Source organism: Talpa europaea (assembly GCF_964194135.1).
Source record: "Talpa europaea genome assembly, chromosome: 9".
Classification (NCBI taxonomy): domain Eukaryota; kingdom Metazoa; phylum Chordata; class Mammalia; order Eulipotyphla; family Talpidae; genus Talpa; species Talpa europaea.
The window spans coordinates 78,257,074-78,284,939 of NC_140076.1; the positions used below are offsets into that span (position 1 = coordinate 78,257,074).

Below are 27,866 nucleotides of genomic sequence, written 5' to 3' on the forward strand. Positions count from 1 at the left end.
GTCTGCTGCACCATGTGGGTTAGCTCCTTGGCAGAAGATTGAACTCATGCCACAGTGGCTGGTGATAGCTTGGTTGTGCTGAGACTTTAACCCCTGTGCCACCAGGGAGCCCCACTATCTAACTCCTTTAATAACATCTTGTAGTTCTATTGTATAGGACTTTTACCTCCTTTTTTTGGTTGATTCTGAGTTAGTGAGTTCTTTTTGAAGCAATTATAAATGGAGTTATTGTTTTCATTTCTTTTGCTTCTTGGTCATTGTTTGTATATTAAAAAGCGATGGAATTTTATAGGTTGATTTTGTAGCTTGGCACTTCACCGTGTTCATTTTATTGTTTCCAATAAATGGTCCTGATAGTTCCACCAACTTAGCCAGGGCTTCTCAAGGTGATGATGGTACAAGTCTTCCTGTGAACTAGTTACTCCAGCTGGGCCTTACTCTTGATAGTGCAGTAGAGGACCACCCCCTTCCAATACAGGGCAGGCAGGAAGATCACCAACTTGACAGGATCCATGGCATGTTCTAGCACCACCAGCTAAGCTTCCTTGTTCCCACCAGGGTAGTGACAGTATTAACCTTTCTCAAAAGACATGCAGCCTCTAGTGGGGACATCACCTTTGCCAGAAGCGTTCTTTTCAGCTGGGGCCAATAATCTCTGCTTCTTCTCTTGCTGGCCTGTATTTGTGGGCCAGCTTGAGCAATTGAGTAGCTGTTTGGGGTTTAAAGCCTGGGGGGACCTGGTTCACGGCAGGAGGCAATTTTAGCCAGTTATAGAGAATCACTCTTGGCTGCTGTGGCCTGATGTAGCCAGGCTGTTTGACAAAGCAGGCAAGGTCCTTTTTTGGCAGGAAGCCCTGTTCAATGCTAGAATTCTTGGGCCTTTTCTCAAATAGGGGATTGACCTCCTGCTTCTTCATGATGCCCAGGCAGGGGCCACCTTCTTCCCCTTGGCCTTCTCTCCTTTGGCGTCTTGGGTGGCTGTAGGAAAGAGCTATTTTGCATCATTTCTGTTGTGCATGTCTGGAGGAGGTGACCCAGGCATCTTTGCTCTGCCTCCATCTTACTGGACTTTGTGAAACAGAAATTGGATGCATTTAAAAAGAGGAGGGGCTTCGCTGGTAGTGCAAGGTGTTGAGCACAGCACTGTGAAGCTATCTACAGCCTCTGCAGCATGAGTTCAATCCCCAACTGGCCAGGGAGCTACCCACATGGTGCAGCAGACCTCTCCTGTCTCGCCTGCTGCTCCCCTCAGTCTGTCTGGTCTGCTCCCCACTCTGTTTCTGGTAATTCCTCTCACCCCCCACACCTCTGGTCTGTACCCCAGCTCTTTTATGTGTAAATAAATAAATCTTTAAAATAAATAAAGTAAAAAGAGGAGAATGTTCTAAGATCAAAAAAGAGTTCTTGGAAATGAAAAACATGACAGCAGAAATTTAAAATTCAGTAGAGGATTCGAAAGATAAAGTGAAAGAAATGTTCCTTAAGATAGAGCAAAAAAATATATATAAAAGAAAGTTAAGAAAATTAGAGAAACATTCATGAAGTACACTATTTCAGTAATAAGAAAGTGAAAACAAAGAGGAAGAAATAATTCAAGGAGATTTCTTATCAGTTTCTGTACTGAAAGAGTTAGCTAAGTGCCAATTACAAGGATTGAAACTGGATGCACCCCAAGGGAATGCTGAAGATAAAGAATGATTTTATAAACTTTCAGAGAGAAAAAAAAACAATCACCACAAAGAAGCAATGTGCCAGCTATAAATTTATTGCTTCTCACTTCCAAATTCATCTTTGAATGCCTTCTCAGTGATAATGGATGGTGTTCTTTTCAGTATTCTCCTTTACAGTGGGCATAATGTTAAGCTTTGTAAGTAGAAGTCCCTGGAGGGTTATTGCAGGAGGAAGGGGCTTCTTCTGCCAGTTCCAGCAGTTGTACCCTTGGTCAGAGAAGTGGATGGATGAATATTTTGGGTGCTCTGTCCTGGACATGCACCCCACTCTCCTGCCAATGCTGCAACTCTTTAGACAAGGATACTGTGCATTCCATACCTACCATGCCAGTGCCCTTACCCACCCCTTCTGGGTGCCTGACTAGGTAACTTGTCTCACTCATGTCCTGAAGTGTTGCTTCCTGCATTCTCAGCAACTGCAAACCTGGCCCAGAAAACAGCTCTGGCCCAGAAAACCAACCAACTTCTCTACCACTCATTGAGCTACAACTGTACCTTCTCCAGTGAGATCCTTCCTCAGGGAAGGATCCCTTCCAAATTTATTCCTCCTTGGATAAGTAAAATTCTTATACATTTTATGATTATTCTTTTATCAGAGTAATATTTTAGAGTAAAATTTGCAATAAATTTCCATGCTAAATCACTGTGTATATATGGTTCCCAATTCAACCCAGATTGATAGAATTAGAATGACTTGGTCTCACTAGCAATATTGGAAGAAAGGAAGTAGAATGATTCTTTCAAAATTGTGATGGCAAAGTATTTCCAACCTAGAATTTTATACCCAGTGGGAATATGAATCAAATGTGAAGGACATTTGAAATAAACTACTGAGAGTGGGGCCTCCCTGGTGGCACAAGGGGTTAAGCACTATGAAGGTATCAGCAGCCACTGAAGCATGAGTTCATTCCCTAGCCAGGGAGCACGTGGCACAGCAGACCTCTCCTGTCTCACCCACTGCTCCCCTCAAAAGTGTATTTCAATCAATCTGCCTATTCTGCTCCTCACTCTCTCTGGTGAATCCTCTCACCCCCAAAACCCCTGGCTTACACCCCAGCTCTTGTATGCATAAATAAAATCAGTCTTTAAAAAAAACACTACTCAGAGTTTGAGGCTTCATGCAAAAATGTGACCAATAACAGAACAAACCTGTGGGGTCTGCAGGAGAGAGAGCATCAGCTAGAATGCTCAGGCCCACCTGGGCAAGGAGAAATGATGGCTCAGTGAGAAAGAACAGGCCTATACTGACCCAAATAAAGAAACGTCTGTGGGCCTACTACAGACAACCCATTTTGGAACAACCCATCATTTCCCCCTTGCTTTAAGAATCAGCCTCTCCTCCAGACATGCTTAATTGTGGTTTACAAACTGCCAGGCTCATGGGTTTTTCCAGTGCCTGCCTTCCTCCTTTCCCCATCTCCATGCCCGCTGTCCTCCAGGTCCCCAAATTAAACAATCAAGATGCACACTTGGGGCCTCCCCTGGTGGCGCAATGGTTGAGTGCTGGGTTGCGAGGCTGCCCAGTCTCTGCAGTGCCAGTTTGATCCCCGGCCACCGTCGAGGGTCCCACAAAAAAAAAAAAAAAAATGCACACTTGGCCCCACTCCCATCTTCTTCCTGGAGCACCATACCACCCAAGGTGACACATAGGGGGAGGCAGTGGAAAGAGGGGAAGAATTCTAGATTCACTGAATAACTTGAAAAAAAAAAAGAATAAATTAGAAGTTGTCCTGGTTGTTATCTTTGTTTTTTGGTTTTTTTAAAAGATTTATTTTTATTTATTTATTTTATTTATTTATACAAGCACTGGGTACAGTCAGAAGCATTGGAGGGTGAGAGAATTCGCCAGAGCGGGGAGCAGAGCAGGCAGAAGGACCGAAGTACACTGCTGAGGGGAGCAGCGGGCGGCAGGAGAGGTCTGCGCGCCATGCGGGACCCTCCTCCGGTGGCCGGGGAGCCGAGCAGCCGGGGATCGAACCGGCGCGGGCAGCTTCACAACCCAGCGCTCAACCTCTGCGCCACCAGGGAAGCCCCTGGTTGTTGTCTTTGAACCATAGAAAAGGAAAACATGGGAAAAGGGGTCCACAGAGTCACTGAGGTGGGGTGAACCATGCTTTCTTCCACTTAACACCCAGCCAGGACTCTGGCTCATTCCCAGGATAAGGATGAAATACCTTGGCAGAGAAAGGGTTCTACAGAAACAGCCCTGCTTTTATCTCCAGCTTCATCTCCATATTCTCCTTTCTTTCTGGACCCCAGCCACAACAAATACTATTCTTACTTTCAAGAACATTGACCTAATGTGATTATGTGGGCCTCTTGCCCTGACTCTACCTTTAGAATGCCTCACATTATATAAACAGAGAAGAAATGCATATGCACATTTATTTAGTACATACAGTCTTCTGTCACTTGGTATCAAGCACTTGCTGATGGCACAGGGTAACCCCACACTCTAAACACCCATTCTTCCATGTATAGGAGTAGTGATCACTATGGCCACTTATTGACACCTGGTCACCTTTTTGGCACTGGAGTAACAATCACAGGACTTGGTAGAGTTGATCCTATCCCCAGTCCTAAGGATGGGTCCAGATTCAGCTAAGCCAATCCAGGGACTTTCTCAAAACACACACACACACACACACACACACTCTGGACAGCACTTCCCTGGTAAAAGTGTTACAGGGCAACCTCTATATGAAATGGGTTGCCTGACTGTGGGTCCTCACCCGTGTGCTTAGAAGGGACTTATACTAAGACTCAACTGTAAGCACACACAAAAAGGTTAATAAGGAGTTTATTTACAAAAGAGGGGGAAATGAAGAAATGAATAACTCAGGGAGAAAGAGAGGGAGATAAATTGGTGAATGTTTCCTGCCAGTTCCACTGAGCTGGACCCCCAATAGCACACTGAGAGCTGGCGAAAAGCCAAAAGACCCCTAAGGCCCACATGTCTGGTTATATACCCTGGCTGTTTAAATCCACCCTCAGTTCCCAGCAACCCTCCCTTCGGTCATCATCCCTTTGGTGATGATGATATTATGGAATTTGTAGTTCTTGCGGCCTTTGATCTCTTTGGTCTGGAGTAGGGGTGGAGTCCATAAAACCTGTGTTTGTGAAGTTTGTTCAGGGCATCCTATCTCCCCAACAAAAATACTTGGCAAGGGAAGGACACATGGTTCAGTTTGAGGAAAAACGTGATGGGTAGCACAGGAGACACCCCCTCCCTCTTGCTCTGGCCTGTGTTGAGTAGCAACATGAATTCCTGGGAAATGATAGAGCCACTTTGCTGCTTTCGGAGAAGCCAGTATTGGAACATTGTCCCTGGCACCACCATCACCCAAAGGATAACTGGAGATGCTGAGCTACAACCCACTCACTGCTCTTTGGACTTTCTTGATATCTCCACCCAGGTCAGCAAACTTAGCCCTTGGGCCTACTCCCTGTGTTTGTATAGCACTTGATGGGTAACTTAGGAATGTAAAAGAAGCCAGACACAAACTAATACAAATTACATGATTCAATTTATATAAAGTGAAAAAACTGAAAAAAACTGATCAATGGTATTGGGGATCGGGATAGAAGGTAACTTTGAGTAAGTGTGAGTGATGTCTGTAGCCGGTATAGGGGAGGTTTCAGGTGGTGGTTATGGGGATAATTATTTCATTTGATAAAGTTATTTGTAGATATTTCTTTTTGAAACTTGTTATAAATCATATTTTTCTTTTTATTGAAATATATTTCAAATAACCATGGAGTACACTAACCTTCTGTGTGTAGGTCACTGAATTTTTGCGTAGTATATATCCATGAAAGTTCCACCCTGATGAAAGAATATTTGTAACATCCAAGAGTGTTCTTCCCACCCCCATCCTCTCCCACACAAGAGTAACCAACCACTACTCTGAGAATGACTATTATAGGTTCTCCCTCTTCTTGATCTGGGCAAAAATGAAGTCATACAGAACATCATTTGTGGAAGGCTTACTTTGTTCCACATAATGTGTGAGATTAATCCATGTCGGTGTGTGTATCCATGGTTCGTTCTTTCTCTTGCCATGTAGCATCTCACTATATGAATGTTTAGTTTGTTTATCTGTTTGTTACAGGACAGCCCCGATATGAAATGTGTTGGCCTGACTGTGGGTCTTTACCCATGTGCTTAAAGGGACTCATAGTAAGACTCAACTGCAGGCACACAAAAAGGTTAATAAAGGGTTTATTTACAAAAGAAGGGGAAATGAAGAAATTAATAACTCAGGGAGATAAATTCATGAATGCATCCTACCAGTTCCATTGCACTGGACTCTCCATGGCATGCTGAGAGCCGGTGAAAAGCCAAGAGTCAAGCCAAAAGCCAAGAGGCCAAGAGGACCCGCAAGGCCCTCATGTCTGCTTTTATACCAAACCTGGCTGCTTAACTCCACCCTCAGATCCCAGCTACCCTCCCTTCAGTGATGATGGGATTTGTAGTCCTTGGTGTCTTGGATATCTTTGGTCTGGAATGGGGGTGGAATCCATAAAACCTATGTGGAGTTTGCTCAGGACAACCTTTCCCCCTAACATGTTCTATTATAGACACTTGGACTGTTTTAACTCTTTGGTTATTGTGAATAAAGTTCCTATGAACATTCTTGTATGTCTTTTGATGGACATATGCACATATTTCTCTCACTTGGGAATAAATTTTTTGTTGATAGGATAGGCAGAATTTTAGCTTTAGTAACTAGCTTGTAGTAATACTGCCAGTATTCCAAAGTACTTGAACCAATTTGCAATCCCACCAGCAGGACTTGAGAGTCACAGTTGTTTTACATTTTTGTCAATACTTTGTATTACCAATCTATTTCATTTGAGTTCCTCTTGTGTGTATTTACAGTCATGCACTGCTTAATGACAGTCAACTATGGATGCATAGATGATGTTGGCCCAAATAAGCTATACCATTCAACCTAGATGTGTAGCGAGCCACACCATCTGGGTTTGTGTAATTACACTCTGTGAATTTCACAAACCACAAAATTGCCTAACAATGCTTAAGCAACACATGACTGTAGCACATCCAGTTGTGGTTTAATGAACTTCTCCCTGTGGTTAAACATCTCTTAGAGGTTTATTGGTCTTTTGGAAATTTCTGTTCAAGTCTTGTCTTCATTTTTAAATTGGATCATTCGTCTGTTTTCTTACTTTTTCACAGCTTTTTGTCTATTCTGATGTAAATTGTTGCATATGTATAATGCAAATGTTTCTATGTATGTTTAGTTGCTCTTGAACTATTTTTTTGAAATAATATCTGATTGTATATAGAAACACAATCAATTTTTATTTGACTTTGTGTCCATAATATTAATCGTTTATCTAGAGATTATTTTGGGGTTTTCTATTTACATGATCATGTTGTCTACAACTATGCTTGCTTTATTTCCAATACTTGCAAATTTTATTTCCTTTTCTTGCCTTATGGCATTGGTTAGAACCTCCAGAACAATATTATCTAGAAGTTATGATAGTAAATACTTTATCTCATTCTCAATTTCAGGAAATAGGTTTCACTATCTCACTATTAAGATAGTAAAATAGGGGCTTCCCTGGTGGCACAGGAGTTAAAGACAGCTTTATCAAGGCTGTTAAAGACAGCTTATCAAGCTGTCGCCAGCCACTGCAGCACAAGTTGGATCCCCAGCTGGCCAGGAAGCAACCCACATGGCACAGCAGACCTCTCCTGTCTTGCCCACTGCTCCCCTCAGCAGTGTATTTCAGTCAGTCTGCCTGTTCTGTTCCCCTCTCTGTCTCTGGTGAATCCTCTCAGCCCCCACACCTCTGGCCTGTACCACAGTTCTTCTATGTAAAAATAAATAAAGTCTTTTTAAAAAGATAGTGAAATAATGATATTAGTTATATTAAGATTTTGTGTTATACTCCTTATGTGAGTAAGGAGGTGTCATGAGGTGATCTGGGTGAGGCTGGAGGTGCTGGGGTGAAAGAATTCACCAAAGACAGAGTGGAGAACAGAAAAGGGATATTTTTTGAAATACACTGCTAAGAGAAGCAGTGGGCTAGACAAGAGGGATTGTAAGCACGAAGAAAGATTTGGGGCTCCCTTTTGTAACCTGTTTTCGTGGACTTTTCATGACTGGAGAGTCAGTTTGGACTGGCAGGTGCTGGGATGTCTGGTCTTGGGCATTGACCTTGGGTGTTGTCCTGACCCTGCTTCTACATTCAGGATCAAAGTGATTAATTTTAAACCTTGGTTCCCATGACAACCTTATCAATTCCCTTTATCTATTCAAACCTCCCAAACTTTCCTGCTGGGCAAGGGGTGGGGGCTTAGTTTTAACCTTATTAAATGATACCCTGACAGGAAGTTTCCTTTTATTCCTGAGGTTTTGTTATAGGACAGGGAGAGGGGCAGCCCAAACCCCGCAAACCTGCCTAGTCTAAATGGGTTCTGCCATCCGCCGCATCAACACAAAACATGAGACTTTAATGGGAAGGAACTTTAATAAAACTAGGAAACAATACAGGTAAGGCAAAGAGTCTAGTTTCTAAATAAAGCACCCAAAGTTACCCGTCCCCTCGTGGGTAAAACTCCATCCATATGGGATCGGCCCAGAACAAGGCCCCAAAGCCTGCCACAAGTCTAAAGCATCTTCCAGTGGGGACCCACAGAAAAGGGTCACAAACAACCGGACAAGCCCGGAAGGAAAAGAGCAAAATCAACATCAAGATAAAAGCTGCCATGGTCACCTCCCCATGGGTCTCACCCACATCTGTGTCACCCAGTCCACGACCAAAAGACAAGCGCAGTTTCTTCACGTGTCTCTAGGATCCATGCGCCTCCTCCAGGTCTCCTGGCTCCATCCTGCTTCCTTCCTCAGTCTCTTCTGCAGCTTCTCCTCTCCCTGCTCAGCTCCACCCTCCCTTGGGAGGGGCAGGGAACCTCCCCCTTTCCTGGGGACCACCCTGTTACAGTTTTATTTTTAATAATATAGAATTTTTATGAAGTACTTCTGTATCTATTGAGATAGCCATGTATTTTTCTCATTTATTCTGTTAATGATAAATTTTCATGCACACCTTAATTAATAAATTTTCAAATCCAGTCTTGTTTTACTAGAATAAATTAAATTTTTTTGTGTGATGTAGCAAGTTTTTATAGTTGGAATTGGTTTCCCAATATTCTGTAAAGGATTTTTGTATAGCCTGAACTTTTTTCTGATTAATGTTCTTGTCAGTTTTTGTTATCAAGGGTTTTGCTGGTCTCACAAAATGAGTTGGAAGAGTTTGAGAAAGAATGGTGCTACTCTTCCTTAGCTATTTGGAGAAATTCACCAATAAGCCCACCTGGACCTGGAGTTCACTTTGTTGAAAGCTTTTTAATTATAAATACAATTTCATTAACAGATGCAAGACTCTTCAGATTTAGATTTTTGGGGGGGAGGGGGGTGGTGGGAAGGGAGGGTAAGGACATCAGGAAAGCAAGGTCCTAAAGAGCAGCAAACAGGGGTTACCTTCAAACCAGAAGTAGGTAGTGATGTTGGGGTTCAGTATGTGGTTTCTTGGGTTCCTCTGAGAATTAATTTGTCAGATTCTCCTGGATCAGCAGCACATGGTAAGTTTATTAAGGAAAAGAGAAAGGAAAAGAAATGTCTGTAAAAGATACAGGCAGATAGTCTTAAAGGACAAGAGCTGCTCAGATTTGGATTTTCTACTTGTTTCTATTATGAAAAGTATTTTTCAAAGAAATTTGGCTATTTAATTGAAATTTTCAAATTTATTGGCATGAAATTGCTCACAATATCTTCTTGTTATCTTTTTAATGTCTATTATGATATCTCTCTTTTCATTCTGGATGTTGTAAATGTGTGTTTAAAAAAGTGTTTATAACTTGCTAAGAGGTCATCGATGTATTAGTGCTTTTTAAAATCCACCTTTTGTTTTGTTGATTCTTACTATTATGTGTTTGTTTTTTATTTTATTAATTTCTTTCTTAGTTTGTTTCTGCCTTCCTCTTACTTCTTTTCGATTCAATTTGTAGATTTTTTTTCTAAGCTTGGATATAGACTATTAGATCATGAATTTTCAGTCTTCTTTTCTCTCTAAGCATGATTGTGGTTGCATCACTTAAGTTTTTATGTTATAATTTCAATATCACTCAGTCAAATAATTTTATTTTTCCATCATGATTTCTTTATTCATGGGTTATTTAGAAGTGTATTGCTTAATTTCCAGTCACTTGTAGATTTTCTATTTTTCTTATTATTGCTACCTACCTAGGTCCACTGTGGCCAGAGAATCTATTCTGTATTAATCCTTGAAAATATGATGAGACTTACTATATGATCCAAGATATGGTCGCCTTTGTTGAATGCTCCAGGTGCTCTTGAAAAGAAAGCAAATTTTGCAATTATGGGTGGCAGTATTCTATCTGTCATATTTGATCAAGTTTCTTAATTGTATTTTTTGAGATTTCCCATATCTTTATTTCTGTTTTTCTCTCCTTCTTCTATCAATTACTGAGAGAAATGTATTAACATCTCCTGCCCTAGGTGGATTTGTTTGCTCCTTTTTACTGTCCATTTTTGCTTTGTGTATTTTCAGATTGTTTTTAAGTACTTATTATTTAGACTCATTTTCTATTTCTACTTTTTTTAAACCAGATTTCTATTTTTTTTTAATAGAGGCATGTTTTATTTACTTATTTATTTATTTGTTTGTTTTTTGTTTATACAAGCACTAGGTACAGTCAGAAGCGAGGGAAGGTGAGGGAATTCACCAGAGCCAGAGCGGGGAGCAGAGCAGGCAGAAGGACCGAAGTACACTGCTGAGGGGAGCAGCGGGCAGCAGGAGAGGTCTGCGCGCCATGTGGGACCCTCCTCCGGTGGCCGGGGAGCAGCTGGGGATGGAACCGGCGCCACAGAGGCCGCAGGCAGCTTCGCAACCCAGCGCTCAACCGCTGCGCCACCGGGGAGGCCCTATTTCTACTTTTTTTAAAGATTTATTTACTTATGCATACAAGAACTGGGGTACAGGCCAGAGGTGTGGGGGGTGAGAGGATCACCAGAGACAGAGTGGGGAGCAGAACAGACAGACTGACTGAAATACACTGCTGAGAGGAGCAGCGGGAAAGACAGGAGAGGTCTGCTGCGCCATGTGTGTCTCCTTCCTGGCCAGGGATTGAACTCATGCTTCAGTGGCTGCGGAAAGCTTCATAGGCTGCGTCTTAACCCCTTGCACCACCAGGGAAGCCCCTCTGTTTCTACTTTCATCATTATAAAATATTCCTCTTTGCTTCTAGTAATACTTCTTGTCTTAAGATCTACTCTGGTGCTCTAGCTTCCCTGCACTGGGTGCAGCTCTCCTGAAAATGCCATGCCAAGTTTGCCTCCACCGTCCTTGGACGGGAATACCTCTCAGCTGCTGAGTAGGTGACTACCTGCTGTGGTTCTGACACCACCAGCCACTGACATGAGTCCTCAGCAGCCTGGCAGCCCCGTGTCCATTGTAATCACTTATTCCTGCCACAGCTTTCAAGTCAGCTCCATTTCAAAGGACATGGACACAGCAGCCAGGGTCCTCAGGACTGGGCTGCCACAGCAGGGGGCACTGGCTCCGGGGCTGGCATCCGGACTCTGTTTGAGAGCCTCGTCATTGGTTATGTTCTGAAGCAACAGCTCTTCTACACCATCCTGCACTGTGGGGTCTTTGGCCTAATGGTGGCCTTTCTCATTCTCTTCGCCACGTGAAGGAGCCGTCTCCACCTCCCATAGTTTTTTCTCCCAAGTCTCGTTGGCCCTGTACATTCTCCTGTACCTCCCCAGGCAGCCTGGGGAAATGGCTGGCTCAGCGTTTGAAAGGGAAGACAAATAAAGGCTATTAATAAAATGTGGGTATATATATATATTTTAAAAGATGTATTTATTTATGCATACAAGAGCTGGGGTACAGGCCAGAGATGCGGGGTGTGAGAGGAACCACTAAAGACAGAGTGGGGAACAGAACAGGTAGATTGACTGAAATACGCTGCTGAGGGGAGCAGCGGGCGAGACAGGAGAGGTCTGCCGTGCCATGTGGGTAGCTCCCTGGCTGGGGATCGAACTTGCATTGCAGAGGCTATGGATTGCTTCATAGTGCGGTGCTTATCCCCTTGCGCCACCAGGGAGGCCAATGTGGGTATATTTTTAATCTACTCTGGGGGAGGGAGCACAATGGCTATGGTGGTGGACTGTGGGTGCTTTGGTGGGGGGATCGCTATGGTAATGACACTTGAAATACTAACAGTGATGTAAGCCAACACTACCGCAATTAAAAAAAAAAGAAGGACCTCCTGGTGGCACAAGGGGTTAAGACGCAGCTTATGAAGCTATCTGCAGCCACTGCAGCACGAGTTCGGTCCCCAGCCAGGGACCTACCCACATGGCGCTGCAGACCTCTCCTGTCTCGCCCGCTGCTCCCCTCAGCAGTGTATTTTAGTCGATCTGCCTGTTCTGTTCCCCACTCTGTCTCTGGTGAATCCTCTCACACCCCACACCTCTGGCCTGTACCCCAGTCTTATATGCATAAATAAATCTTAAAAAAAAAAAAAGATTCACTTTGCCTGATAGAAGTAAAACCTTCCTCAGCTTTCTTTGGTTACTATTTGCATTGTACATGTCTTCATTCCTTTTATTAATTTTTAAATTTATTTATTTATTTATACAAGCACTGGGTACAGTCAGAAGCACAGGAGGGTGAGAGAATTCACCAGAGCCAGAGCAGAGAGCATAACAGGCAGAAGGACTGAAGTACACTGCTGAGGTCTGCCGTGCCATGTGGGAACCTCGCCTGGTGGCCGGGGATCAAACCGACGCTGCAGAGGCCACAGGTAGCTTCGCAGCCCAGCACTCAACCGCTGCGCCACCAGGGGAGGCCCGCTTCCTTTTATTTTTAACCTCTCTATATCTTCTAGTTAATGTGTCTCTTGTAAGCAACACACAGTTGGGTTGCATTTTTATGAAAGTCAACAGTGTGTCTTTTTTGTTTAAGATTTATTTATTTATGCATACAAGAACTGGGGTACAGATCAGAGATGCGGGGGCGGGGAGGTGAGAGGATTCATCAGAGACAGAGTGGGGAACAGAACAGGCAGATTGACTGAAATACACTGCTGAGGGGAGCAGCGGGCAAGACAGGAGAGGTCTGCTGCGCCATGTAGGTATCTCCCTGGCCAGGGATCAAACTCATGCTGCAGTGGCTGCGGATAGCTTCATAGGTTGTGTCTAATCCCCTGAGCCACCAGGGAAGCCCAACAGTGTGTCTTTTTTTAAGGAATAAAATGTATGTGTTACTTATTACACTGAAACAGTCTCACCATTCATGACTAATCAGTGGGAGACACTGCAAAACCTTCAACAAACTTTCCTCTCTAGCTTTTAACATTTATTGAGGATTCTCACCCAAACCAGTCCATCTCATGATGGTTATGAATTTTCCAGCTCCACCACTCCCTCCATTTTGGAGGGGAAACAAAACACCCTCCTCGAATGAAACAGTGTTGGGAACTGCCATGAAAACATAGGACAAGTGAGAAACGTCAATCCTTTCCAAGACTTGCGAGACTGACTAATTTTGGAAGCACACACCAAATGTAAAATGACTCAAACTCATCAAGCACATACATTAAATATGTATTTCATATTTTTGTATGTCAGTTATATCTCAAAGTGATTTTTTCAAAATGAGTCATTGAAAAGGAAGTCCCTTTGGCTTATCACACTAAGTATATAACTATAACTTGTACATAGAGAATATGATCTAAGGTACTATAGATGATAAATTATTTTATACAAAACATCTTTATATGTATATGTTATGTATATTAAATATATAATATGGTTTCATAATTGGAGATAATGCAACATATTTTTTTAAAGATTTATTTATTTATTTATGCAAGCACTGGGTACAGTCAGAAGCACAGGCGGGTGAGAGAATTCACCAAAGCCAGAGCAGGGAGCAGAACAGGCAGACTGACGAAGTACACTGCTGATGGGAGCAGTGGGCGGCAGAAAAGGTCTGTGCGCCATGCGGGACCCTCGCTGGCAGCCGGGGATCAAACCGGCGCTGCAGAGGCTGCGGGCAGCTTCGCAACCCAGCGCTCAACCGCTGCGCCACCGGGGGAGGCCCAATCCAAAATATTTTTAAGTGACAGAAATATGCAGAAGAGTTATACATGGAAATAATACCAGCAAAGTGTCCTGTGTTTTTATCCCAGAGATACTAAGTCTCAGGTTTAAAAAGTTTACAAAAGTTTGTTTGAACTGTTGAGAATGTTTTTCAGGCCTCCCCAGTGGCACAGTGGGTTGAGCTCAGCGCTGTGAAGATGTGCGCAGCCTCTACAGAGCAGGTTCAATTCCCAGCCGGCCAGGGAGATTGCCACATGGTGCAGCAGATCGCTCCTGTCTCGCCTGCTGCTCCCCTCAGCAGTGCTTTCGGTCCTTCTGCCTGTTCTGCAACCTGCTCTGTCTCTGGTGAATTCTCTCACCTTCCCGTGCCTCCAGCCTATACCCCAGTTCTTGTATAAATAAATAAATCTTTTTTAAAAAATGTGTTTTTCAGGGGTCTCTCTACTGACACCCCTGGGTTAAAGTCTCAGCACTATGAAGCTATCTCCAACCACTGCAGCATTAAGTTTGATCCCCGGTCAGGGAGGTGATCCACATGGCACAACAGACCTCTCCTGTCTCACCCGCTGCTCCCCCCAGCAGTGTATTCAGTACATCTGCCTGTTCTGTTCCCCACTCTGTCTCTAGTGAATCCTCTCACCCCCTACACCTCTGGCAGGGGACACCCTAGTTCTTATACACGTAAATAAATAAAAATAAATCTTAAAAAATACTTCAAAATATGTTTTTCAAAGTGGGGAGAGAATAGTAATTTGACTTTGATTTAAAATACTTACTAGTCTGAAATCATGATGCTTAGAATGCAGGAAGCACGAAGCTGTCACCTATCCATCATTTATTAATCATAGCTGTATCCTTTCCCCTAGCATTGTAATCTCATTAGAGGGTTTTCATTAACACCTTATTCCTCTGAACACATCTAGAGCACAACACACTGTCCTCCAGGAGCTGAGGTGGAGAAGTGCAGGCAGGGAGTAAAAAGAGTAGACATGCCCTCCCTAGCTTCTCAGGTACCCAGGCTGGTCCAGCATGAGACCTCCAGGAGAACCCAATCTTCTGTGCTCCACAGCCCACACACCAGCTGACACCACAGGCCTCATGTCTCTCAGGCTATGCCACAATTCTAGTCTAGGAGGCAAGGCCAGCATGAGGCAGAAGCTGTCACCACCACCGTATCAGCAACCTCATGGGAAGCCAGCACACCCTCCTCAGGGGAGCAACCCCTGGAGGAGGATTAGTCCCTTCAGAACTTTCCAGAACTATTTACCCCTGGCCCCTTTTTGCCTTTCTTTGTGATTGTGTCAGGATCTTGGCCCTCTTTGCTGTGACAAAAATGTGCTTCCACATATATGCAGATTGGCTTATACACATGAAGTTTTTGGCCTTTGGGGCTCAGCACTGGCCTCACACAAGACCTCAGTGGCATACTTTGGCCAGAGCAATTTAGCAGGTAATAGAAGAATTGGTATCTCCTTCCAGAATCTTACTCTGTCAGAGCCTTGTGGTATCTTTAGTGGACAGGAAGTTTTGTCATCTCTCACAGATTTTTAAGATTTAGACCCCTTTGTATCAGTTCTTTGTGAAGTTCATATTCTTACATTTAGCTCACTAGAAGCCAGCCCTCCTCTACTGACAGCGGTGTGAATTAGAAAGTTATATTTTCTTCCCCCAACTTCTTAGTGGAGGTCTACTCCTTGTCTTTTGCATTCTTCCTATTTAGAAAAGAAGTCAAGGTTGAAAAAAAAAGTCTTTGTCTTTTAAGTAGGGCATTCATTCTTTGCATTTGAGTTACGGATGTATTTGGATTTAAATCTTACCATCTTGGGCCTCCCCGGTGGCGCAGCGGTTGAGCGCTGGGTTGCGAGGCTGCGCGCGGCCTCTGCGGCGCCGGTTCGATCCCCGGCTGCTCCCCGGCCACCAGAGGAGGGTCCCACATGGCGTGCAGACCTCTCCTGCCGCCCGCTGCTCCCCTCAGCAGTGTACTTCGGTCCTTCTGCCTGCTCTGCTCCCCGCTCTGGCTCTGGTGAGTTCTCTCGCCCTCCCGCGCTTCTGACTATACCCAGTGCATGTATAAAACAAAACAAACAAACAAACCAGCAAAACAAATAAATAAAAAGCATGCCTCTATAAAAAAAAAAAAAAAAAATCTTACCATCTTATCATTTGTTTTATATTTATCTCACCTTTGCTACTTTGCTTCTTGTCACTCTCTTTAAATTATTTTTATTATTTCATCCCCTCCTATGTTCAATTCTTAGTTATACATTCTTTTACTATATTTTTAAAGATTTATTTATTCATGCATACAAGAACCAGGGTACAGGGCAGAGATGCGGGGGGGCAGGGGTGTGTGAGAGGATTCACCAGAGACAGAGCAGGGAGCAGAACAGAGCAGGGACCAAAATACACTGCTGAAGGGAGCAGCGGGCGCGACAGGAGAGGTCTGCTGCACCATGTGGGAATCTCCCTGGCCGGCTGGGAATGGAACCCGCCCTGCAGAGGCTGAGGACAGCTTCACAGCACTGCACTTAACCGCCTGCGCCACAAGGGGGGGGGGGGGCTTTTTACTATTTTTATTGGTTACCCTAGAATACAATTCTTAAACTCTTTGGCTGAAAGACCCCTTTACACTCTCAGAAATTATTAAGAATACAACAGGATATCCACATGTAAAAGAATGACTTTGGATTCTTATCTCACATATAAAAATTAACTCAAAATGGGCCAAAGCCTAAATTTAAGAGCTAATTCTATAATAACTTAGAAGAAAAAATAAGAGTAAATCTTCATTACCTTGAGTAATGAAGTAATAGTAATGAAGTAATAGTTTCTTAATTACGGGACCCAAAGTTCAAGCAACAAAATAAAAAATTGATAAGTCGGACTTCATTAAAATCAAAAAAAATTTTATGTGTAAGGGATAGTACCAAGAGAGTGGAGAAACAATCCACAGAATGAAGGAAAATATTTGTAAAGGCCTAGTAACCAGCAAGCACAAAGAACTCTTAGAACTCAACAACAGAAAGACCCCATCCCCCCAAAAAAGGGCAAAGACTTGAATAAACATTTCTCCAAAAGATACAAATGACCAATAAGCACATGAAAAAAATGCTTAGTCATTAGGGAAACACAAACCAAAACCACATGAGACACTACTCAATACCCATAATGGTGGACTCTACAACCGGGAAAAAAAAGGACAATAACATGTATTGGCTGAAAGTGTGGAGAAATCGGAACACTCACACAATACTAATAAGAATGGAAAATAGTTTAGCAGTTTCTTAAGTCTAACACAGAATTGCTAATGTGACCCAGCAATTCACTTCAAATACATACTCAAAAAAATTAAAAACAGGCTCATAGAAACCCTTTTCACAATGGCCAAAAGGTGAAAATAATCCAAATGTTCATCAACTCATGAATGGATAAACAAAATGTGGTATATTCACACAGTGGAATATTATTTTTGTCAAAAAAAAAATGAATCAAGTAGCAAAACATGCTACAACACGGATGAGCCTTGAAAACAGCATGCTAAGTGAAAGAAGCCAGAGACACAAAAGGTTACACAATATGTTTCTATTTGAAGAAAATATCCAGAATAGGCAAATCCATTGAATCAGAAAGCAGATTGGTGGCCAAGAGCTGGGGTTAGGGACAACTGGAGTGATCACGTAATGGTACAAGGCTTCCACTGGGGGAGATGAATGGGCTCTGGAACTTAGTAGCAGTAATGGTTGAACAATATTATGAATAAAAGATTTTTTAAGATTTATTTCTATTTATTTATGCATACAAGAACTGGGGTGCAGGCCAGAGGCGCAGGGGGTGAGGGAATTCACCAGAGACAGAGAGGGGAGCAGAACAGGTGGATCTGAGATACACTGCTGAGGATCACAGTGGGCGAGACAGGAGAGGTCTGCTGCGCCATGTGGGTTAGCTCCCTGGCTGGAGATTGAACTCAGACCACAAAGGCTGGTGATAGCTTGATAGTGCTGAGACTTTAGCTTCTGTGCCACCACGGAGACCCCATTACAAATAAAACTTAATGCCACTGGATTGGACATTTTTAAATTGGACCAATGGTAAATCTTGTGTAAATATACTTTATCACAATTTAAAAAAAAAAAATTGAGAACCCCAAAGAGCTTGTCTTTATTATACCTAACAATATTTACCATATTAGAAATTAAGACAGAGAATTTAAAAATATGTATAAATTAATTAACTTATTCTAAAATAATATTAGACTATTACAAATAATATATATACTCTTGGAAAGGGCCACAAGTCCTGTCACACCAATGGTTCTGGCCCTACCACCTGGAGAAGGAGGAAAAAAGAAAAGTCAAAAAAAGAAAACACATTGCTTTATCATGTACTTCAGATGGGATTTTTTAGAGGCACGTTTTTTTTTTTTTTTAGAGGCATGTTTTTTTTTTTGTTTGTTTTTGTTTTTTTATTTGTTTGTTTTGTTTTTGTTTATACATGCACTGGGTACAGTCAGAAGCGTGGGAGGGTGAGAGAATTCACCAGAGCCAGAGCGGGGAGCAGAGCAGGCAGAGGGACCGAAGTACACTGCTGAGGGGAGCAGCGGGCAGCAGGAGAGGTCTGCGCGCCATGTGGGACCCTCCTCCGGTGGCCGGGAAGCAGCCGGGGATCGAACCGGCGCCGCAGAGGCCGCGGGCAGCTTCGCAACCCAGCGCTCAACCGCTGCGCCACCGGGGAGGCCCCAGATGGGATTTTTTAACCCCAAAAAATTTTATAACATCATGGTCCTGGTGTACGATCCTTGTGAGGTACTACTGAATTCCATTTATTAGTCTGTTACTGAGAATTTTTCATCTATGTCTGTCAAGGATAAGGGCCAAGAGCTTTCTTCCCTCGTGGCGTCCTTATCTGCCCTTCACATCAAGTCATGTAATGCTGGTCTCCTAAAATGAGTTTGGGAATGTTCCCTTCTCTTCTTTGCTTCCTCTTTTTTATTGGTGTTTTGAAAGCACTGGCACTGATTGTTCCATAAATGTTTGGTGAAATTGACCAGTGAAACCATTCTCTATTGGGAGGGGTTTTTTTTATTACTATTACTGATTCAATCTCCTTCCTTGGCATTGGCTTATTCAGATTTTCTGTTTCTTCAGGTGTCAGTCTTGATAGTTTGCCTATTTCTAGGAATTTACCCATTGTGTCTAGTTTGTTCAGTTTGCCGGCACACGTTTATCGAGTGACCTCTACAGTACTTTGTAGTTCTCCGGTAATAGTTGCAATGTCTCTTCTTTTATGTATAATTTTATTTCAGTCCTCTCTTTTTTTTGCTAACTTGACATCAGTTTGAATTTATTATTTCTTATTTTATAATCTAGCAACCAGCTATCCATTTATTTCAAAGCTAAGCATGTCTCCCTCTAACTTCAGCAAATGTCTAAAATTTTCTCAAAGGACTGGCACATTTAAAATAGAATTTATTTCTTCTCTAGGAATTACTGAGCTCCATTATTCTTAGATTTATAAAAATGCTTGCTAATTTCTATAAAGGTAACCCAAATAGAAGCATCTCTTGATTTGAAATAGGTTTTCCCTGTCTGCCAGAACTCCAGGAATGGCTGTTTGCTCCAAAGAAAAACAAGCTTTGAGCCTGCAAGCCCATCGCCATCCTCCTCCACCACCCCCCCACCACCCCCACCCACACCCACCCCCCACCCCCCACCCCCCACCCCCCACCCACACCCACCCCCCACCCCCCACCCCCCACCCCCCCACCCCCCACCCCCCCACCCACCCCCACCCACCCCCACCCACCCCCACCCCCACCACCCCCACCCCCACCCCCACCACCCCCACCCCCACCACCCCACCCACCCACCCCCCCCACGCCTCCCGGGGAAGGATCCTGTGCCCCACGGTAAGGGGAAGTGACCCCTCTTACTCTGCCCTGCGTGCAGCAGCTTCCCCAGCCAGTGATCCAAACCATGACAATACGCCCGGCTGTGGGCAGGGGCAGACTGCAGGCAGCTTCTTTTCAGCTTTTCCCTCTGACCCTCTGCTATTTTTCCCTCTTCAGCTAAGACAGCAGGAGGGATGATTTCTTGTGGATGTGTTACATTCGGCCACAACTGGGAACAGAACTGGAGTAGAAGGTCCCAGATCCCGGGCAAAGACCAAAAGGGACTTTAGTCTCTAAAATGGTCTTGGTGACCCAAAGCCAATGGATGTTCCAGATCTGTGGAGGCAAATTCTGGACAGTAGCACACAGTCCACCATTCTGTGCCCATGTCCCTGGCCTCCAGCTTTCCTTGTTTCTGCCCCTGTGGCTCCCACCCTTCCATCAGTCGCTTGGGACCTCTGCCCCGCCTTCTTTTGCACAGCAACCTGCAATTTGCTTCTTCCTCTATTTGGTTCTCACAGCTCGGAGGCATCTAAGAAGATGCTCAGGGGAGACAGCCCCTCTGGCTCTCCTGCTGGGCCTCAGTAGTGGCTCCACCAGTCGGGGGAACGTCCTGATGATTCAGGACAGAAGCGGAGCTGCCCTGCTGCCCTGCTCCCATGCCTCTTGCCCTTGCTACCTCCCGCTACCCCTCTTGTCTCTGGGCGCTCTTTGTGTCTCTGTCCTGCGATTTCAGTAGATGTGAGTATTTTTTATTACCGAAGACAGGAAAGCTCCGAGGAAGGACTGGAGAAAAGCAGCCTCACCTAACCGGCGGGAGGGGGGAGTGAAGGGGGGAGGCGGGAGAGAGATGACGGAGGAGTCATCACATCAGCCATCAGATCAGCCGAGGCGGCGGCGACACCGCAGCAACTCCAGCTAGACAAGGACCAAAAAGGCCAACAGCCCCTTCCCAGCCCCCGGGTGTCTTACACCCTGGTGGGTCCCACTTCATTTTACAGCTAGCCGTTTACAGCCCAGCTCTTCACAAGAGAACATTTTCTTCTGTATGTGCATGTCGTCTGTCTTTGATTCTCTTGTCCATCCTCCACTGGCTCAGGGGAGGGCTGGTGCCATGATATTGCATAAGCAATTTTGGACTTCTTCGTAACTGATGTTAGAGTTCCTCATTAACTCTAGTTCAGAGATCTACAGCCCCACAGCCCTAATATCTTCACTCGTAGAACCTGGTAAGAAAGGCTACTGTTCTGGAATGATCTAGAAAGAATCCCTCCCACCCTCCACCCCCCCACCGCACCCCCCCACCCCGCTCACCACCACCATGGGCCATCCCCGCCAATAAAATGACAAGTTGGGGAGGTCTAGGGATTTGCGTACCTGCAGCCACATCCTTTTTTTTTTTAAGATTTATTTTTATTTATTTATGCATACAAGAACTGGGATGTAAGCCTGAGATATGGGAAGTGTGGGGGGGGGCGGGATTCACCAGAGATAGAATGGGAAGCAGAACAGGCAGATCTACTGAAATACACTGCTGAGGGGAGACAGGAGAGGTCTGCACCAGGTGGGTTAGCTCCCTGGCTGAAGATGGAACTCATGCTGCCGTGGCTGGCAATAGCTTGATAGCGCTGACTTAACCCCTGCACCACAGGAAAGCCCTGCAGCCACATTCTAGACCAGTGCTACTCAAATTAGGAATCTCTAAACTACTACTGATCAGCAAACAGCTTGTAACTGGTCCAGAACAGAAGTCTAGAGTTTGAAAGCAAGCATTTAGAACGTTTCACCACATCACTTTCCATTTTCTGGTAAGCTGCTGTCATGATACATTGTGTTGCTGGTACTGACAGTAGTAAATAAAATACAATAGATTTTGTGAAAGCGTCAATCCACCGCAGTTGGAAATATCCTCCCAGGCACCGTTTTATTTTATTTTTTGGGGGGGGGCATGTTTTATTTGTTTGTTTGTTTGTTTGTTTGTTTGTTTGTTTGTTTATACAAGCACTGGGTACAGTCAGAAGCGCGGGAGGGTGAGAGAATTCACCAGAGCCAGAGCGGGGAGCAGAGCAGGCAGAAGGACCGAAGTACACTGCTGAGGGGAGCAGCGGGCGGCAGGAGAGGTCTACGCGCCATGTGGGACCCTCCGCTGGTGGCCAGGGAGCAGCCGGGGATTGAACCTGCGCCACAGAGGCCGCGGGCAGCTTTGCAACCCAGCGCTCAACCGCTGCGCCACCGGGGAGGCCCCCAGGCACCGTTTTAGACTCATCTTTTCTGCTCCTGTAACCCAAAGTCCACTTCCAGAGTATCCGTAGGCCTCTGCCTTGGGCGTCCTCAGGTGGGCAGATTCCTTTGGCACGTGCACACCTGGCCTCACAAGTGTCCAGGAACCACTGTTCAAAGAGGTGCAGGAGAGAGAGAATGGGCCTGAAGCTGCGGTGTCTGCCTGTGCACATGCAAGGCAGGATGGAAGGAGCGGGAGGGAATGGGAAGAAAAGAGGGGCACTGGGAGCTGGGGAGTTGGGTGGCTAAGTTCTAAATCCAAAGCTGGCCTGCCTGCTGTAGCAGTCTGCCAGCTGGACCTCTGCACGCCTCAGTACTTAGACAAGTGATAGGTGGGCCTCCATCTCTCACTTGCCCTGGGACCCATAGGTGTTCCCAGCAGGTGCCTTAGGCACCCCTGGATGAACAGCTGAGCCTGTAAAATTGCATGCACTTTGTAAATGCATATGAATCTTTTATTGCATAACTTTCAAGGGACCCTGAGCCAATATGACTAAGAACCACTGGCTGACACATTGCAGAAAACCACCATACTAGTGCCAAAGACAGGGTCAAGGGCTGTCTCTCCTTGTTGTGGGTTAGAGAAGGGCCATCATCAGGGGCTCAGGAAGTGCCCTGTATTCTTCCCAAATCCTTTCTTTCTCCACAGAACAGACTTTCTGCATTTCTGGAGGTATCCCCCCCTCCCTCAGTGAAGACAGCCTCGCCCCCGCTCCTCAAGCCCCTCCCGGAGTTGCAGAAGCAGCTTCCCAGCACAGGCAGCCATCCAACGAGCACCAGGCAGCATAGGCAGGAGCAGCAGGGCCCATCTTCACCTGTGCTCACCAAAGGGCACCCCAGTAGGCCTGGACCTGCAGATCCTGGCAGGCAGTGGGGGGGGGGGGGTCCTAGGCTCCTAGAGCATCTCTCTCCTCCTCACACGTGGCCTAACCTGGAGCCCATGGCACCAAAGCCCTGAGTCCAGGGATTCTTAGAAAAGAACCGGGAGGGCGGGGGGGGGGGGTTTGCCAGGAAGGGGAGCACCTAGGGCCCTCAAGAAGAACAAAGAGTGGCATCTTGGAGGGAATGAGGAATGGGATGTAGTCTTTTCCTTCAAACTGTAGCCCTCCTGCAGGCCTAGAACATCCTCTTGGCTTTGCCCCAGTACTTGGGTCCACACAAGTCCCTCCTAGGTCCTGGGGTACAGAGCAAGCCCTCCCTGGGGGGCCTCTTAGTCCTTCATTCATGGTAGGTGGAAGATTTCTGCAGAGTCTCCAGCCTGGCCGCCCTCAGGCTGACTTCAGGAGACCTAGGGGTCTCGTATGTTCTCTCTCCAAAAGCACTTTCTTAAAGAGGAATACCCCATAACTTTTTTGAATATAGATTCTAGGCCCTAGGAACTGCTTGAGAAAGACCTCTTTTTCTCAACCCAGCCAAATGATGCCTACCTCCCCAGCAGCCTCAGCTCTGGCCTGCAGAGGCAGCTCCTGGCAACTTGAAGAGCAGGAAAGTTTCCGGGAAGTCAGAGAGTTAGGATCCCACAGGAAGTAGGGCCTCTCACACAGTCCTTCACGGTAGGACACTGGGCCCAGAGGCCAATCTGCAAAGCCTCGAAAAGACCACCTTTCTTGCACTGGGCATAGCCACCCACTTCCCCCATCCCTGACCTTAGGATGTGGCTATCCAAACCCAAACTCCCCCACACAATGGTAAAAACATGGGTGCCGCCTTCCCGACTTTGTTCTGAGAACAGAGATCAGAGATAAGAGGGAGAATGCAGCTCCTCCCGTCCGCTCCAGAGTGCAGCCTTAGTGTGGGGACCTCGTGCGAGCTGACCACTCCAGAGTGGAGGCGCCAGTCCATAGTCCCAGCTTTTTATCAGTGACTCACTCCCTGGTGCCCTGAGGAGTGGCAGCAGCGGGGAGCCCCAGCCACCTGTCTGCCTGGCCCCAGCACTCTGGTATCTACCCACTTTCTCCACAGGACCAGGGAATAATTTGTGTTTGCAATCCTAACCTAAGTTAGGGTTGGGAGCAACCATCTGTCAAGACCCAGCCTGGGTTGTCATCACTGAGAAATAGTGGCTCAAGACGTCGCAGTTTAATTTGTTTCAATTTCAAGGATGAACTGTGCGCTGTAGCATGGGGGTGCCAGAGCTGATGTCATGGGCCTTTTCCCAGGACTTGTACATCTGGCTTTGCTGACTGGGAAGACAGTGTGCCATTCGCCGAAATAAAGGATGCAGGGGGCAGAGCAGGTGTTGGAAAAAATACCGTTCAATTCAGGGTGTGTTGCCTGGGAGGTGCTGGTGGGCATCCGAGTGGAGAGGCCCAGTGAGGAGTTGAATACAGCGTCTACAGCACCGGGTGGGGAAAAGGCCCCATCTGCAGATGAGCAGCGGCAACTCTCCCAAACCCCATCTGAACCAGGGGTTTGGATGGGGCATTGAGGTCCTTGTGCGGGCCAGAAGAGCTCGGAGCCTCTGTGGGGGCCCTGGTGGAGAAGAGCGGAAGGAACTGCAGGAAAGGAGAGTGAGGAACAGCCAGAGCAGCAGTGGTGAAGCCTAGAGGGGTATTTTTTAAAAGCCAGCAGAGGGCAATTTCAAGGAGGAAATGGCTCACAAGGACAAACGACTGAGATCACGAGTAAGAGCAGACCTGGAAATGTCCTCTGGGCATGACCACACGGAGGGCAAAGCAACTCTGGTGAAGTCAAGGAGAAGCTGGACTGCAGGAGTGGGATGAGCAGGACTTGGATGCAGATCACTAAGTAGCTGATAGGGTTGAGGAGGGGAGTAGGTGTGGAAAATTCTGAGCAGACTTATTTGGGGAAGGGAAGACTCTGGAGGAGGGAGGCGTGCGCTGAGGTGAGGAGATGGGGGGGCGCCGAGCACGGCCGAGGAGTTAGGGCTGCCTCTGTGGAGTGGAACCTGTGGGTGATCGGGAAAACTGAAGCAGCTATTTTCCTCTGTGAAGGAGGTAGAACCATCTGCTGAGGGGAGGGTGGGAGGTGGGAAGGAATTGAGGAAAGAGGTGAAAGGCAGGAACAGTCGGTGAGGGGATGGAGAATAAGGTAAGGAGAAAAGCCCACACCGCGCACTGCGCTGACTGGTCTCGGGAGGGGGAGGCTGTGAATCTGAAGCTGCTGTGCACCATGGCCAGGCTCTCCTCGCTGGTTGGTAGCTCACCAAGGACACTGGGGTCATCAGCATTGGAGGAAGGCTGGGCAGAGTGACTAACAGCAGACACGGGCTCTGAGCCGAGTGGGGAGTCAGCGTTAAAGAATAATGCGGAGAAAAGGCAGGTTGCAGGACTCTCGGGGGTACAGGTGAAAGGTGATCAGGGAGGTCCAATACTGGAGCGTGCAATTTCAGAGGTGAACAGTGGGGTGCCCGTGGGGGTGTGCCATTTAAGAGGGGAGGTGAAAGCCCTCAGGAATGAGACCAGAGGAAGAACAAGCAGGACATCAGACTGACTTATCCTCAGAGTAAGATGTGCTCAGAAGGCAGGGTGCTCAGAAGGCAGCGTGGAGGACGAGGATGGGAAGAGAGGAAGACATAAGGTGATACCAGCGTCCTCAGTGAGGAAGGAGGTAGGAGAGCACAGGAAGGAGGTAGGAAATCTGATTGTCAGATGCACCAGCTCAGCCCCAAGCTCTCCAGGGACAGCGTCCTCACCTCACTCCCTGAGGAAAGCTCACCGTGCCTGCTCATCTTCAATTTCTGTGTCTTGGTCTCTAATACTTATGCTCCTGGATGTGAGACTACGAGGTCAGTGCCAAAGGCAAAGCCGTGGGGTAGAAGTGAAAACACGACTTGTAACTTTTACCTGGTACTTTGCCTCCACATATACACCCATTTGGCATGTGAGGAATGAGAGGTTGGCCTGGTGTCTGCAAATGCACGAGGTCCTAGCACCTATCCGTCAAACATAAGATCCCCAAGTGTCCTTCAGTCCATTCACCAGCCCATCTTCCAGCTGAAATGCACCCAAATGCAGCAAGGTGTTCAGAGGAGATGCCCCCACCCCCAGTCAGAGCCCGTCTTCGCCCCTCCTCCTTGGCCCAGACCTGACCACTCATCCCATTTAAGAATAGTTCGACTTTGGCCTCCTTGGTGGCGCAGCGGTTGAGCTTTGGGTTGAGAGGCTGCCCGCGGCCTGTGCGGCGCCGGTTCGATCCCCGGCTGCTCCCCTGCCACTGGAGGAGGGTCCCACATGGCGCGCAGACCTCTCCTGCCGCCCGCTGCTCCCCTCAGCAGTGTACTTCATCAGTCTGCCTGCTCTGCTCCCCGCTCTGGCTCTGGTGAATTCTCTCACCCTCCCGCGCTTCTGACTGTACCCAGTGCATGTATAAACAAAAGAAACAAACAAACAAATAAATAAATAAAACATGCCTCTATTTAAAAAAAAAAAAAAAAAAAGAATAGTTCGATTTTACCGGTCTTGGTTAAACATCAGAAAAAAGACAAAGCACACACTTCTCAGAAATTTGAATTTTATAAAAAGGCATTTTCTCTTATATCCATAAAATGATATAATTTTTGCAAGTATAGAAATGTGTCATAAATTATACAGAATGTTCCTTAATTATAGCTCAATGCAACTTGGTACTTTCCTCCCTCCCTAAAAAATGAGAGAGAACCAAAAAAATAATATATATATAGCTGTATATATATATATATATATATATTTATATTTATATAATATAGACAAACCAAATATGAAAAAACTCATTTCCTCTTTGGTATAAAAATCAGACTCTCACCTTGAGACACACACAGACAGACATGTTGGGTTTGTAAACTGTGGCCTAAAGGGATCTCCCTGTCAAGCCTCCCCCCACCTCCACACGCGCCTCATGATGTCCACCTCCAGTTCCTCAGGGCTCCCACATCACATGTTTCAGATCTCATTCCCCACCCCAGCTCCACACCATTCCTGAGTAACCCTCTACTTTCCAAGACTGATCTGGTAGCAACCAACCCAGGAAAGGCCTAATTTGGGGACTAGCTTCCCCGGTGTGGACGATGGAGGGGAAGGACCAGTGCCAGGCCTCCAACCGAGCCAGGCACTAAGCAGCAGCCTCCTGGTCCGGTTTGCCCTCCTCCTCCTGCAGCACCACCACCTTCATGGGCCCCCCTACCTCCTGCCCAATGCTGGGGCTAGAGGCACGGGATCCCTTCTTTACCAGCAGAGCCCAGCTTCCCTGTCGGGCCTATCTCAGGTCCTGGGGTGCAAGCGTAGCATCCCACCAAGAGAAGGGAGAAGGAAAGTCGCAAGGGACTCTGCTAATGAACTTGGGTCTAAATTTAAAATCCAAGGGAACTTTCAAGGACAAAATTTCATATCCAGCTATAGATCACAGAGGAGAATGGGGCCACTTTTCCAGGTTCTAGTCCAGTGCCAGCAGGACTTAAGGAATCCAGGAGTTGATGGATTGGGGGGCAGGGGGCGTAGCACTTCACTCTCAAGGTGAGGAAGGAGACAGGACCAAACCCTCCTTACACTCCCTGCAGTCTCTGGCTGACAGGCAGCCCCTCCCTGGTCAGGATCTCTGTCCTCAGCAGCACCAGCTGCTGGAACACAAACCACACCACGCGCAGCCAGGTCGGGAACCACGTGCACCAGCCTCTTCTCCAGGAGAGTTAAGACACCAACCACAACATAAAGTCACATAAAGGCCTCCTCCACTTGCTAAATAAAAAAGACAAAACCAAACTGGACACAAACACAAATCAAGGAGAGACATACACGATGTGAGGGGCCCAGAGGCCCCAGCAGGTCTCTGGCTTCCCGGCGTGATACATTCTGATATAATTCAGGA

The 27,866-nt window shown here is 46.1% G+C and overlaps 1 pseudogene across 1 annotated transcript; it reads right to left on the reverse strand.

Annotated features, from left to right (window-relative positions):
* Window positions 1-367: 367 nt before the first annotated feature.
* Window positions 368-21,114, reverse strand: LOC311176764 (large ribosomal subunit protein eL8-like; annotated as a pseudogene). The gene is made up of 2 exons: window positions 21,099-21,114; window positions 368-978 (listed from the first exon to the last, which is right to left on the reverse strand). The product of its transcript is annotated as a large ribosomal subunit protein eL8-like (transcript).
* Between the last annotated feature and the right edge of the window lie 6,752 nt (window positions 21,115-27,866).